Raw genomic sequence first — 15,871 nt, 5'->3', positions numbered from 1 at the left:
ATAGTGTTGGGAAAACTGGACAGCTACATACAAAAGAATGAAACTTGACCACTATCTTGCACTATACTCAAAAATTAACTCAAAATGGATTAAAGACTTGAATTTAAGACATGAAGCCATAAAACTCCTAGAAGAAAACATAGGCAGTAATCTCCTTGACATTAGCCTTGGAATTGAATTTTTGGATCTGACTCCAAAAGCAAAGGCAACAAAAGCAAAAATACCCAAGTGACACTACATCAAAATAAAAAACTCCTGAACAGCAAAGGAAATCATCAACAAAATGAAAAGGCAAACTGCTGAATGGTAGAAAATACTTGCAAATAATGTATCTGATAAGAGGTTAATATTCAATATGTATAAAGAACTTAAACAACTTTATAGCAAAAAATACCCCAAATCCAATTTAAAAATGAGTAGAGGACTTGAATCGGTATTTTTCCAAAGAAGATATACAGGTGACCAACAGGCACATGAAAAGATGTTCAAGATCACTAATCATCAGGGAACTGCAAATCAAAACCACAATGAGATATCACCTCCCATCTGTCAGAATGTCTATTATCAAAGGACAAGAAATAAGTTTTGCAGAGATTGTGGAAAAATGAAACCCAGGAACACTATGGGGGGGAATGCAAATTGGTGCAGCCACTATGGAAAACAGTATGCAGGTTTCTCAAAAAATTGAAGGTAGAACTACCATAAGATTCAGCAATTCCACTTCTGGGTGTTTTCCCAAAGAAAATGAAAACACTAATTCAAAGAGATATATGCACCCCTATGTTCATTGCAGCATTATTTACAATAGCCAAGACATGGAAGCAACCTAAGTGTCCATCAACAGATGAATGGATAGAGAAGAAATCTGATTACCTATCATCTACCTATCTACCTATCATCTATCTATCTATCTATCTATCTATCTATCTATCTATCTATCTATCTATCTACCTATCTATCCATCTATGATGTGATATATATACACACTGTGGTATCTTATTCAGCCATTAAAAAGAGGAAATTCTGCCATGTGCAACAACATAGATGGACCGTGATGCTTAGTGAGATAAGCTAGACAGAAGAAGACAAAAATTATATGATATTACTTTATATGTAGAATTTTTAAAAGAGTATAATGGTGGCTACAAGGGGCTGAGGGGTGGGGAATTGGGGAGATATTGTTAAAGGGTGCAAACTTGCAACTAGAAGATGAGTAAGTCCTGGAGATATAATGTGCGGCATAGAGATTACACTTAACAGTATTATATATTTCACAGTTGCTAAGAGACTAAATCTTAAATGTTCTCACCACAAAAAATAAAAGATAACTATGTGTTGTGACAGAGGTATTAGCAAAAGCTATAATATTGGTAATCATAGTGCAATATTTAAATGTATCTATCAACACATTGTATAGTTTAAACATATACAATGCTATATATCAGTTATAAATAAATAAATAAATAAATTAGCAATTATAGCTGTGGGATAAATAACGAAGAATAGAATCCCTGGCTCCTGTGTGTGGATAAAAATCCTCATATTGTGTAGTGTTTGTGAGCATGTCATTTAGTGCCAGATGGCCTGAATTTGAATCCCAATTCTACTACTTATTAGATCTTCGACATTGGAGAAGGTATTTAACTTCTCTGTGCCTTACTTTTCTAATCTGTAAAATGGGCAAGACAATATGGTATCTATCACATAGAGTTATTGTTGTGTGCATTTAAAACATTGTTAGTTGTTGCAAATTGCCCTCCCTAGAGGTTAGAACAATTTACATTCTCACAGGTTACGTTTATCACACTGTTGTCAACAGAAGGTATTCTTAAACTTCATGGATTTTTACCAAATCAAAAAGTGAAAAATGTCATGTCATTGTGACTTTATTTTCCATTCCAATTTTATGAGGTCAATCACCTTTTTGTATTTTTATGAGCCATGACTAGTTCCTTTTATGTAGACTGCGTATATGTTCTCTGGTAATTTTTAATAGGGTTACTTGGCCTTAAACTTAGAGTCTTTATATTTTAAGGAAACTAGCCCTTTTTGATATCAATAGCAAATTATCTTGTCACAATATTTGACTTGTCCTTTTACTTCACTTATCGTATTTTTCCCTTCTGTAGAATTTTATAGTTTTAGATAGGAAAACCAATTACTATTTCTTTGTAACACTTCTGTATTCTGTATCCCATTTCTAAATGACTTCCCCCCTCTGAGATTATAACAAATTCTACTACCTTTTATGGCTTTATTTTTCTATTTAAATATTTGCTTCGTGTGAAATTTGTTTTTAATCTAGGTGGCCCTCAATTGTCCAAAGATGATTGATCAAATCATTTCCCACTATCTGATAAGGAATGATGCCTTTACACACACACACACACACACACACACTCTCTCTCTCTCCCTCTCTCTCTCTCTTTAATACCTGTCAGAGACCAGTCAGAAGACAAAACCACACTAATTACTCTAACAGAAAGACTTGAATATAGGGAATTATTTACGCATATTTAGCCATGTGGAAGGGGCCCTGGGAGAGTAACAGAGACAATAACTTGAAGCTTCCCTTCAAGAGCTGTGGACTAAGAGAAAGGGTTGGGGTTACCTGAACCTAGAGGCTCAGAGAAGGGGCCTTGTGTCACTGAGACTCAGATCTCTGCACAGGAGGTACTGTCTGGCTGGTGCTGGTATTTCTGAGAGGCCACAAAGAGAGAGCTTGAAAGGATGGACACTGGCACCAATTGTTACTGCTGAGGGGAAGGGCTATTGTTGAGGTGATGTGGACAAAAACGGGGAGCAAAACCGGAAGTATCTCTATCTCCTCCCCACTCGTGCCCTCCAGCCTCTCTAGTGAACATTTTTGGCAGAGCTTAACAGCTTAACAGCTGGCAAAGAATAATGTGATTTGAGACCCTCAGCCGCAGCGTAACAAAGAGAAGTATAAAGCTTGAGTTTTTGCTGAGAGAGTAGCTTAATAAATCTGTGTGCCACAATTTTACAAGTATTTCTGGACTTTCTATTTTGTTCTGTTCTTCTGAGTGCTCATGTGCTAGTACCACACTGTTTTATATTTATATAGGGCCAGTGCCCACTCATTGCTCTGCTTTTACAGAATATTCCTGGTTATCTTTGTTCATTAATTTTTCATAAGGGCAATATTGATATAAGCATTCACTGGAATTAGGTTGAATTTATAAATTGGTAGGGAAAATTATTCAGTTTATAATGTATTGATAGAATCTTCAGGGAAGTGTTTTCTATGAGTTCAAATTTTCTTTTGCTATTGTTTAAACCCATAATTTATAATACCCTCATTTTTTTGATACAAATTCTGCATAAATCCATGCTCTTAGTCACAAGAAACAGAACACTCCTCTGGCTGGTTCATCCAGAGAAAAAATGCACTGCAGGATCCTGGGTAGGTCTCAGAATCATTAACAGGCCTGCAGAACCAGGCACAGAGGCAATGTAGCCATAACCCAGTCTAAACTATAGCAGCATTGGCCAGGGGGGTGCTGTGACCTGCACCACTGGTCACATAATGTGGGCATGGGATGGTCTTTCTTGCCCAGGAAGTTGATGTTGCAGCCAAATACTTTTCCTGCCTTTGCTTCTGTCATCACTGGCTCCTGATTTCAGGTCTGGGATGTGGACATCTCTCTCAGTAAGTCCAAGTCATGTTCCATCCCTAACGGAACCAGCTGTAAGGGAGAGGATAAGTATCTGGATGTTCCAGCTTCCTAAAACATATCAGGAGAGCTCAGAACTCTGTCATCCTGGCATCCACAGATGGTTCCCATTGAGCCCACCGAAGAGAGAGATGCATCCCATTGTCTAGGACTTTCTTGTCACTGATGGACAACTTAGGATACATACTCACATTTAGACCAATAATTGTTGCCCTAGACATGCTTGTGCTCTTTTCCAGGACCAAAGATGAACATGCTGGAGAGTCAAACTGAATGCTACCATACAGACAGAAACTAGCTGTTGGCCTTTTAAACCAGCATGGTCAGGAGCTGGAGAGCCAAAATCTAGCTCTTCGGTAAACAGGCGTGTAACCTTGGGCACATTCCTTCCCTCTCTAGGACTTTACCTTCTCATATGCAAAAGGAGGTGGGAAGGTGGGAGGGCTCAAGAAAGAGAGGCTGCAGATCACATATTTTATTAATTCTTTTGTTTGGAACACATCATACATTAAACAGTGCATAAACACTTTATGACATTTTAAGTACAACAAATGGAACAAACACTGTGGGCCCTGCTTAAGACATATGTTATCCATAGTTTAGAATTCCCCTACTGTCCCCAATTACATCTTCCTCCCTCTCACATGCAAATAACCATTTTATTCAGTTTTGTATTAATCATATTGTCTATCTTTTACACTTTCTCTGTAAAAAGTTATTAAACCTCATGTTGTTTAATCTTTCCCATTTCCTTGCACTTCACATTAATGGAACTGAAAAGTATTCTGTGGCTTGCCTTTTTTGCAACAACAATATATTTATGAGATTCATCCATGTTGATGTGTACAGCTGTTTATTCATTTTAAATGCTGTATAGTATTCTATTGTATGAACATTCCATAATGCATTTACTCATTCTCTTACTGCAGGTCATTGGGTTGTTTTCTATTTTTAGCTAAAAGTAACAGTGCTGCTATGATCATGGAGTAGCTGAGCAAGTGTTTCTCTAGGAACTATATCTTGAAATGTAATTGCTGAACCATAGAGTAAGGGCATCTTCAACCTTGTTGTTTTCCAAGGTGGGTGCAGATTGCTACAGCAACCAAAATATTTTCCCTCCCATTATCCTGGTCTCTTGCAATGTGATCTGACACTCCTCCCATCAAGAAGTAGAGTCCATTGTGTCATCCTGTGAACGTGGTGTTGTGCTCTTCTTTATGCAGTATGATGCAATGGAAGTAATGGAGTGCCAGTTCCAAGCCTCTGAGCACTTCTGCTCTCTTAGAAACTTCCACTGTCACAGGAAATACCCAGGTGAATCTGTGGTACATGGGACACTATGGGGAGCAGAGAAGAGCCATCCAAACCAAAACCACTGTATTAGTTTCCTATTACTGCTGTAACAAATTACCAAAAACTTAGTGGTTAAAAATGATACAAATTTCTTATCTTAAAGTTCTGAAGATCAGAAGTCAAAGATGGATCTTACTGGGGTAAAATCAAGGTGTCATTAGGGCTGTGTTTCTTCTGGATGCCCTAGGGAAGAATCTGTGCCCTTGTCATTTCCACCTTCTAGAGGCCTCCCACATTTCTTGGTTGGTGGCCTTTTCTCCATTTTCAAAGCCAACAGCATAGCATCTTCAACTCTCTCTCTCTCCCTCCCTCTCTCTCTCTCACCTCTGCCTTCCATCATCACACCTTTTCTCACTCTCCTGCCTCCTTATTTCCTTGTAAGGACCTTTATGGTTGCAATAATCCAGGGCAGATTGCAGATAATCCAGGACAACCCTCCATTTTCAGGATCCTTAATTTAATGACATCTGCAAGATCCCTATGATACACAGTCATAGCTATCTGACACATACTTGCTGTTCTTTCTTCAATTTCTTAATTTGGAGACTAGGTCATGAATTTTGAGCCTTTCTCCTTTTGTATAGAGCATATATGAATACACATTTTCCTCTAAATTCTGCTTGCATGCATGTCATAAATTTTGGTATGTAATATTTTAATTATCATTCAATTCTAAACATTTTCTAATTTCCATTATTAATTAATTGGTCTTTGGTCTAGTTTTTAAATTTCCAAGCATATTTTATTTAATTATCTTTTTGTCATTTATTTCTAACTTAATTGCACTGGACTCAGATACCATGACCTGCATAGGAGTTAATTTTTTTTTTGAAATTTACTTAGACTTGATATATGGGGTAGCATGTGGTCAATTTTTTAAATAATTCCAGGCATGCTTAAATGTGCTATCTATTCTCCAATTCTTGAGTGCTATGTTCTAAATTTGTTCATTAGTTCAAGTGCATTGTTCAAAATTCTATATCCTTATTTATTTTGTCTGATGGATCTATCAATTAGAGAGAGGTGGTCTTAAAATTTTTCTCTGTGAGGGTTGTTTTGTTAATTTAGTCTCAAAATTTTATCAATTTTTGCTTTATGAATTTTTAGCCTTTGTTATTTTGTATATTGATTGTCTACCTTTATGATAAACTGGGCCCTCATATCATTACATAGTGACCCTCTTCACTCTAGTAATGTTTTTTTGCTATAAAGTCTACTTTCTGTCTTCTATTACCTTACACTTAATCAGTATTTGCTTATTGTATCTTTTTCTTTTTACTTCTAACCATCTTTGTTGTTTATTTAGGGTTATATCTTATCAACAACATATATCTGATTTAAGAAACTGACAATATTTGTCTTTCAATCATCAATTTTTAGTCCATTTAAATTTATTGTTTTAGGTGGGCCTGAGGCTTGTTCTCTGGTCTCCTTGCTTGGCTGCCTTGTGAATAAACTCTTTCTCCACTGCAAACCTCAGCCAGTGTCTCAGGGTTTGGCTTGCCTGTTGGGCAAAAGGACCTGGTTCAGCCAATTGTGTTCTGCTGTAATTTGACCCAGAGAATGCATCTAGAAACATCACTCTGGCTGCACTACATCAAACAATCTGAAGAGGTTGCTTTATATACAACCTTCTTGTTATTGTGGTATTTTTTAGAAAGAAGCAGTCATGCCTCTAAATGTTGCAGAGATGGACGAGATGGCAGAGTAGAAGTACGTGAGCTCATGTCATCTCACAAAAATACCAAAATCATAACTAACTGCTGAACAACCACTGACAAAAAACACTGGACCTACCGAACAGATATCCTACATACAAAGACAAAGAAGAATCCACAAGAAGACAGGAGGAAAGGTGCAACCACAATAAAATCAAATTCCATACCCACCAAGTGGGCAACACACAAACTGGAAAATAATTATGTCACAGAGATTTTCCCACAAGAGTGAAAGTTCTGAGTCCCATGTCAGGCTTCCCAGCATAGGGGTCTGGCAATGAGAGGATGATCTCCCAGAGCATCGGGCTTTGAAGGCCACTGGGGTTTGATTGCAGGAATTCCACAGGAATGGGGAAAACAGTAACTCCACTCTTGGGTGGCACACACAAGGTCTTATGCATACCAGGATGCAGGGGAAAAAGCAGTGACCTCATAAGAGCCTGGCCCAGACCAACCTGCTGGTATTGGAGGGTCTCCTGAAGAAGCGGTGTAGCTGTGGCTCACTGTGGAGACAAAGATACTGGTGGTGGTAGTTCTGGGGAGTACTCATTGGTGTGAGCCCTTCTTGAGGCTGCCATTTTCTCACCAAGTCCTGGTCCCACACAACAGCCTATAGGCTCCAGTGATTGGGACACCTCAGGCTAAACAACAAACAGGTTAGGAAATCAGCCCCACCCATCAGCAGACAGGATGACTAAAGTCTCCCTGAGCCCAAAGCTGCCACCTGACATGGCCTTGCCCACCAGATGGACAAGACCCAGCTTTGCCCACTAGAGGGTCAAGACCCAGCTCCACCCACCAGTGGGCAGGAACCAGTCCCTCCCACCAGGAAGTCTGCACAAGCCTCTTAGACCAGCCTCATCCACCACGGGCGAGACAGCAAAAGCAAGAACTACAACTCTGCAGCCTGTAGAATGGAAACTGCAATCACAGAAATTTAGACAAAATGAGAAGGCAGAGGAATATGTCCCAGACAAAGGAACAAGATAAAACCCCAGAGAACAATTAAGTGAAGTGGAGATAGGCAATCTACCCAAAAAAGCATTCAGAGTAATGATAGTAAAGTTGATCCAAGATCTCAGAAAAAGAATGGAGACACAGACCAAGATGATACAAGAAATGTTTAACAAAGAATTAGAAGACCTAAAAACAAAACAACGAGAGATGAACAATACAATAACTGAAATGAAAAATAAACTAGAAGGAATCAATAGCAGAAAAAATGAGGTAGAAGAATGGATAAGTGACCTGGAAGACAGAATGGTGGAAATCACTGCCACAGAACAGGATAAAGAAAAAAGAATGAAAAGAAATGAAGACAGTATAAGAGACCTCTGGGACAACATTAAATGCACCAACATTCTCATCCCAGAAAGAGAAGAGAGAGAGAAAGGACCTGAGAAAATATTTGAAGAGATAATAGCTGAAAACTTCCTGAACATGAGAAAGGAAACAGTCACCCAAGTCCAGGAAGCACAGAGAGTTCCAGGCAAGGAACCCAGGAAGGAACATGCTGTGACAAATAGTAATCAAATTGACTAAAATTAAAGGCAAAGAGAAAATATTAAAAGCAACAAATAACATACAAGGGAACTCCATAAGGTTATCAGCTGACTTCTCAGCAGAAACTCTGCAGGCCAGAAGGGAGTGGCACAATATACTTAAAGTGATGAAAGGGAAGAACCTACAACCAAGAATAGTCTCCCCAGCAAGGCTGCCATTCAGATTCGACGGGGAAATCAAAAGCTTTACAGTCAAGCAAAAGCTAAGAGAATTCAGCACCACAAAACCAGCATTGCAACAAATACTAAAGGAATTTCTATGGGTGGAAAGGAAAAGGTCACAATTAGAAACAAGACAATTACAAACAGAGCAGCACCGTCAGCCTCTTTGAGGCTTGAATTGGAGGAGGAGGCTGCAAAGGGATATTCTCAGTTGAGATGCTCTCTGGCTCGAGGAGAGTTTCTTTGGGGTTTATTTGAATAATATACATACCTCTGACAGTTTTCTGTTCCTCCTTAGTGATGTTTTGGAGACTGGTAGAAAAACTTTTCCCTTGACCTGGACAGTAGATCCAAAAACCTGAGCCCTAGTTTTACAGAGATGTGGAAACTAAAGCCCAGAAAAGAGAAATTACCCAAATTCACACTCAGTGTACAGCCTACACAAGAGCCCAGTTCTCCAGATACTCAGCTCAGTATTTGACTACATGGAGATGGCCCTCCTGAAGATAAAGATCAGAAAAGAGGGAATCCAGAATTTAATGAGCTAAGATGAAGAAACTGTCATGCTAATTGGCACCATATAATACAAAGAGAACCTGCTTCATCAGGTCCTATTTGGAGTCTACTTACAGAGTTTAAGAAAGGTACTGGATCTGAGTCAATAAAGTTTGAAAGCCACCAGTGGAAAAGACAATAAACAAAGAGGTCAGTCTATGAAATGGAACAAAATTTGCACAAACTTGGGCACTTAACCCTTCATATTTCTCCCCAGTCTACCCCCAGCCATTTCCCCGTATAGACACTTAGCAAGGAAAAAGTGAAAAGCACAACTTTTAAAACTTGTAGGTTTTGACACATCCAAATGGCTGCCTTTGGAGTGTGGAGTTTGGAGCTGTATGGCTGACAGGTTCTTGGTGTTCCAGGCTGGTATCAAGCCTGAGCCTCTGAGGTGGGAGAGCCGAATTCAGGACACTGGACCACCAGAGACCTCCCGGTCCCACATAAAATCAATTAGTGAGAGCTCTCCTAGAGATCTCCGTCTCAACACTAAGAGCAAGCTCCACCCAATGGCTAGCAAACAACGGTGCTGGGTGCCCCATGCCAAACAACTAACAGGACAGGAACACAACCTCACCCATTAGCAGAGAGGCTGCCTAAAATCATACTAACACCCCACTTACAGACACCCCAAAACACACCACTGGATGCGACCCTGCCCACCAGAAAGACAAGATCCAGACCCACCCACCAGAACACAGGCACCAGTCCCCTCCACCAGGAAGCCTACATGACCGACTGAACCAACCTCACCCACGGGGGCAGACACCAAAAGCAACAGGAACTACTAACCTACAGCCAGCAAAAAGGAGACCCCAAACACAGTAAGTTAAAGAAAATGAGAAGACAGAGAAATATGCAGCAGATGAAGGAGCAAGGTTAAAAACCCACCAGACCAAATAAATGAAGAGGAAATAGACAGTCTCTGAAAAGAATCCAGAGTAATGATAGTAAAGATGATCCAAATTCTTGGAAATAGAATAGAGAAAATACAAGAAACGTTTAACAAGGACCTAGAAGAACTAAAGAGGAAACAAACAATGATGAAAAACACAATAACTGAAATTAAAAATTCTCTAGAAGGAATCAATAGCAGAATAACTGAGGCAGAAGAACGGATAAGTGACCTGGAAGATAAAATAGTGGAAATAACTACCGCAGAGCAGTTTAAAGAAAATGAAGGAAAAGAATTGAGAACAGTCTCAGAGACTTCGGGGACAACATTAAACACACCAACATTCTAATTATAGGGGTCCCAGAAAAAGAAGAGAAAAAGAAAGGGTCTGAGAAAACATTTGAAGAGATTATAGTTGAAAACATCCCTAACATGGGAAAGGAAATAGTCAATCAAGTCCAGGAAGCACAGAGAGTCCCATACAGGATAAATCCAAGGAGAAACATGCCAAGACACATATTAATCAAACTATCAAAAATTAAATACAAAGATAAAATATTAAAAGCAGCAAGGGAAAAGCAACAAATAACACACAAGGGAATCCCCATAAGGTTAACAGCTGATCTTTCAGCAGAAACACTGCAAGACAGAAGGGAGTGGCAGGACATATCTAAAGTGATGAAAGGGAAAAATCTACAACCAAGATTACTCTAACCAGCAAGGATCTCATTCAGATATGATGGAGAAATTAAAAACTTTACAGACAAGCAAAAGTTAAGAGAATTCAGCACCACCAAACCAGCTGTAAAACAAATGCTAAAGGAACTTCTCTAGGCAGGAAACACAAGAGAAGGAAAAGATGTACAAAAACACACCCAAAACAATTGAGAAAATGGTAATAGGAACATACATATTAATAATTAAATTATTAATTAAATAATTTAATTTATTAATTTAAGTAATTAAATGTAAATGGATTAAATGTTCCATCCAAAAGACATAGACTGGCTGAATGGATATAAAAACACGACCCATATATATGCTGTCTACAAGAGACTCAATTCAGACCTAGGAACACATGCAGACTGAAAGTGACGAGATGAAAAAATATATTCCATGCCAATGGAAATCAAAAGAAAGCTGGAGGAGCAATTCTCATATCAGACAAAATACATCTTAAAATAAAGACTATTACAAGAGACAAAGAAGGATGCTACATAATGATCAAGGGATCAATCCAAGAAGAAGATATAACAATTGTAAATATTTATGCACCCAATATAGGAGCATCTCAATACATAAGGCAAATACTAACAGCCATAAAAGGGGAAATGGAAAGTAACACAATAAGAGTAGGGGACTTTAACACCCCACTTACACCAATGGACAGATCATCCAAAATGAAAATAAATAAGGAAACACAAGCTTTAAATGACACATTAAAAAAGATGGACTTAATTGATATTTATAGGACATTCCATCCAAAAACAACAGAATACACTTTCTTCTCAAGTGCTCATGGAACATTCTCCAGTATAGATCATATCTTGGGTCACAAATCAAGCATTGGTAAATGTAGGAAAATTGAAATAGTATCAAGCATCTTTTCTGACAACAACACTATGAGACTAGATATCAATTACAGGAAAAAACTTGCAAAAAATACAAACACATGGAGGCTAAACAATACACTACTTAATAACCAAGAGATCAGTGAAGAAATCAAAGAGGAAATCAAATAATACCTAGAAACAAATGACAATGAAAACATGATGACCCAAAACCTATGGGATGCAGCAAAAGCAGTTCTAAGAGGGAAGGTTATAGCAATACAATCATACCTCATGAAAAAAGAAACATCTCAAAAAAACAACCTAATCTTACACCTAAAGCAATAAGAGAAAGAAGAACAAAAAAACCCTAAAGTTAGCAGAAGGAAAGAAATCATAAAGGTCAGATCAGAAATAAATGGAAAAAAATGAAGGAAACAATAGCAGAGATCAATAAAACTAAAAGGTGGTTCTTTAAGAAGATAAACAAAATTGATAAACCATTAGCCAGACTCATCAAGAAAAAAGGGAGAAGATTCAAATCAACAGAATTAGACATGAAATAGGAGAAGAAATAACTGACACTGCAGAAATACAAAGGGTCATGAGAGATTACTACAAGCAACTATATGCCAATAAAAGGGACAACCTGGAAGAAATGGACAAATTCTTCAAAAAGCACAACCTTGGAAGCCTGAACCAGGAAGAAATAGAAAATATAAACAGACCAATCACAAGCACTGAAATTTAAACTGTAATTAAATATCTTCCAACAAACAAAAGCCCAGGACCAGATGGATTCACAGGTGAATTCTATCAAACATTTAGAGAAGAGCTAACACCTATTCTTCTCAAACTCTTTCAAAATATAGCAGAGAGAGGAACACTCCCAAACACATTCTATGAGGCCACCATCACCCTGATACCAAAACTGGACAAAGATGTCATAAAAAAAGAAAACTACAGGCCAATATCACTGATGAACATAGATGAAAAAATCCTCAACAAAATATTAGCAAACAGAATCCAAGAGCACATTAAAAGGATCATACACCCTGATCAAGTGGGGTTTATCCCAGGAATGCAAGTATTGTTCAATATACACAAATCAATCAATGTGATCTTCCATATTAACAAACTGAAGAATGAAAACCATATGATCATCCCAATAGATGCAGAAAAATCTTTTGACAAAATTCAACACCTATTTATGATTAAAAAATCTCCAGAAAGTAGGCATAGAGGGAACCTACCTCAACATAATAAAGGCCATATATGACAAACCCACAGCCAATATCATTCTCAATGGTGAAAAACTGAAACCATTTCTTCTGAGATCATGAACAAGAGAAGGTTGCCCACTCTCACCACTATTATTCAACATAGTTTTGGAAGTTTCAGCCACAGTAATCAGAGAAGAAAAAGCAATAAAAGGAATCAAGATCAGAAAAGAAGAAGTAAAACTGCCACTACTTGCAGATGACATGGTACTATACATAGAAAATCCTGAAGATGCTACCAGAAAACTACTAGAACTAATCAATGAATTTAGTAGAGTAGCAGGATACAAAATTAAAGCACAGAGATCTCTTGCATGCCTATACACTAATGATGAAAAATCTGAAAGAGAAATTAAGGAAACACTCCCATTTACCACTGCAAAAAAAAAAAAACAAAATAAAATACCTAGGAATAAATCTTTCTTGGAGACAAAAGACCTGTATGCAGAAAACTATAAGACATTAATGAAAGAAATTAAAGATGATACAAATAGATGGGGAGATATACCATGTTCTTGGATTGGAAGAATCAACATTGTGAAAATGACTATACTACCCAAAGCAATGTACAAATTCAATGCAATCCCTATCAAACTACCAATGGCCTTTTTCATAGAACTAGAACAAAACATTTTACAATTTATATGGAAACACAAAAGACCCCGAACAGCCAAAGCAATCTCGATAAAGAAAAATGGAGCTGGAGGAATCAGGCTCCCTGACTTTGGGCTACACTACAAAGCTACAGTCATAAAAACAGTATGGTACTGTCACAAAAAAACAGGAATATAGATCAATGGAAAAGGATAGAAAGCCCAGAGATAAACCCACACACCTATGGTCACCTTATCTTTGATAAAGGAGGAAAGAATATACAATGCAAAAAAGACAGCCTCTTCAATAAGTGGTGCTGGGAAAACTGGGAAGCTACATGTAAAAGAATGAAATTAGGACACTTCCTAACAGCATATACAAAACTAAACTCAACAAGGATTAAAGACCTAAATGTAAGGCCAGACAGTATAAAACTCTTAGAGGAAAACATAGGCAGAACACTCTATGACATAAATCACAGCAAGATCCTTTTTGACCCACCTCCTAGAGGAATGAAAATAAAAACAAAAATAAACAAATGGGACCTAATGAAACTTAAAAGCTTTTGCACAGCAAAGGAAACCATAAACAAGATGAAAAGACAACCCTCAGAATCAGAGAAAATATTTTCAAACAAAGCAACTGACAAAGGATTAATGTCCAAAATATACAAGCAGCTCATGCAGGTCAATATCAAAAACACAAACAACCCAATCCAAAAATGGGCAGAAGACCTAAACAGCCATTTCTCCAAAGAAGATACACAGATTGCCAACAAACACAAGAAAAGATGCTCAACATCACTAATCATTAGAGAAATGCAAAACAAAACTGCAAAGAGGTATCACCTCACTCTGGTCAGAATGGCCATCATCAAAAAATCTAGAAACAATAAATGCTGGAGAGGGTGTGGAGAAAAGGGAACCCTCCTACACTGTTGGTGGGAATGTAAATTGATACAGCTACTATGGAGAACAGTATGGAGGTTCCTTAAAATACTAAACTTAGGCCTACCATATAAACCAGCAATCCCATGCCATATACCCTGAGAAAACCCTACTTCAAAAGAGACATGTACCAAAATGTTCATTGTAGCACTATTTACAATAGCCAGGACATGGAAGCAACCTAAGCATCCACTGACAGATAAATGGATAAAGAAGATGTGGTACATATATATAATGGAATATTACTCAGTCATAAGAAGTAACGAAATTGAGTTATTTGTAGTGAGGCAGATGGACCTAGAGTCTGTCATACAGAGTGAAGTAAGTCAGAAAGAGAAAAGCAAATACCATATGCTAACACATATATATGGAATCTTAAAAATAAATGGTTCTGATGAACCTAGGGGCAGGACAAGAATAAAGACCCAGACATAGAGAATGGACTTGAGAATACAGTGAGGGGGAAGGGTAAGATGGGACGAAGTGAGAGAATAGCACTGACATGTATACACTACCAAATGTAAAATAGATAGCTAGTGGGAAGAAGCTGCATAACACAGGGAGATCAGCTTGGAGCTTTGTGACCACATAGAGGGTGGGATAGGGAGGGTGGGAGGGAGAGTCAAGAGGGAAGGAATATAGGGATATATGTATACATATAGCTGATTCACTTTGCTATACAGAAGAAACTAACACAACATTGTAAAGCAACTATACTCCAATAAAGATGTTTTTTTAAAAAAAACTCAGTGGGTCAACAAAGAGATAAAAGAGGAAATCAGAAAATACCTTGAGCCAAATGAAAATGAAAACACAATTTTCCAAAATTTATGAGACTCAGCAAAAACAGTTCTAAGAGGGAAGTTTATAGCAATACAGGCGTACTTCAAGAAATAAGAAAAATATCAAATAAACAATCTAATCTACCATCTAAAGAAATTAGAAAAAGAACAAACACAGCCCAAAGTCAGCAGAAGGAAGGAAATAACAAATAGCAATATCAGAGAGGAAATAAATAAAATAGGGACCAAAAAAAAAAAAGAGAGAAAGAAAAAAAAAATCCAATAATGAAACCAAGAGTTGGTTTTTTGAAAAGATAAACAAAATTGATAAATCTTTAGCAGGCTCATTAAGGAAAAAACAGAGATAAATAAATAACCAAAATGAGAAATAAAAGAGGAGAAATTGCAACCAATATCATAGAAATACAAAAAAATCAGGAGAATACTAGAACAACAAATTACCAACAAATTGGACAATGTAGAAAAAATGGATAAATTCCCAGAAACATACAATCTTCCAAGCCTGAATCAGAATGAACAGATAATCTGAATGGACTGATCACTAGTAGTGAAATTGAATCAGTAATCAAACACTCCCCACAAACAAAAGTCCAGGACTGCATGGCTTCACAGGGGAATTCTACCAAACATATAAAGAACAGTTAACACCTATCCTTCTCAAACTATTTTTAAAAATTGAAGAGGAGAAAACACTCCCAAATTCATTCTACAAGGCCACCATTACTTTGATACCAAAACCAGACAAAAGACTACA

General features: G+C 37.6%; 1 long non-coding RNA gene across 1 annotated transcript in view; it reads left to right on the top strand.

Moving 5' to 3' along the window:
• The first annotated feature begins 931 nt into the window (after window positions 1-931).
• The window catches only part of LOC309662709, a 435,223-nt gene continuing 420,283 nt past the window's right edge, over window positions 932-15,871 (top strand). Inside the window, exon 1 of the long non-coding RNA XR_014264905.1 lies at window positions 932-15,661. This is a non-coding gene — a long non-coding RNA (uncharacterized lncRNA). The remainder of the gene's footprint in view (window positions 15,662-15,871) is intronic.

The sequence above is a fragment of the Balaenoptera physalus genome (assembly GCF_965194825.1).
Source record: "Balaenoptera physalus genome assembly, chromosome: 6".
NCBI classification, from domain to species: domain Eukaryota; kingdom Metazoa; phylum Chordata; class Mammalia; order Artiodactyla; family Balaenopteridae; genus Balaenoptera; species Balaenoptera physalus.
The sequence above is the reverse complement of the archived record's forward strand: the minus strand, read 5'-3'. Positions and strand labels throughout refer to the sequence as shown.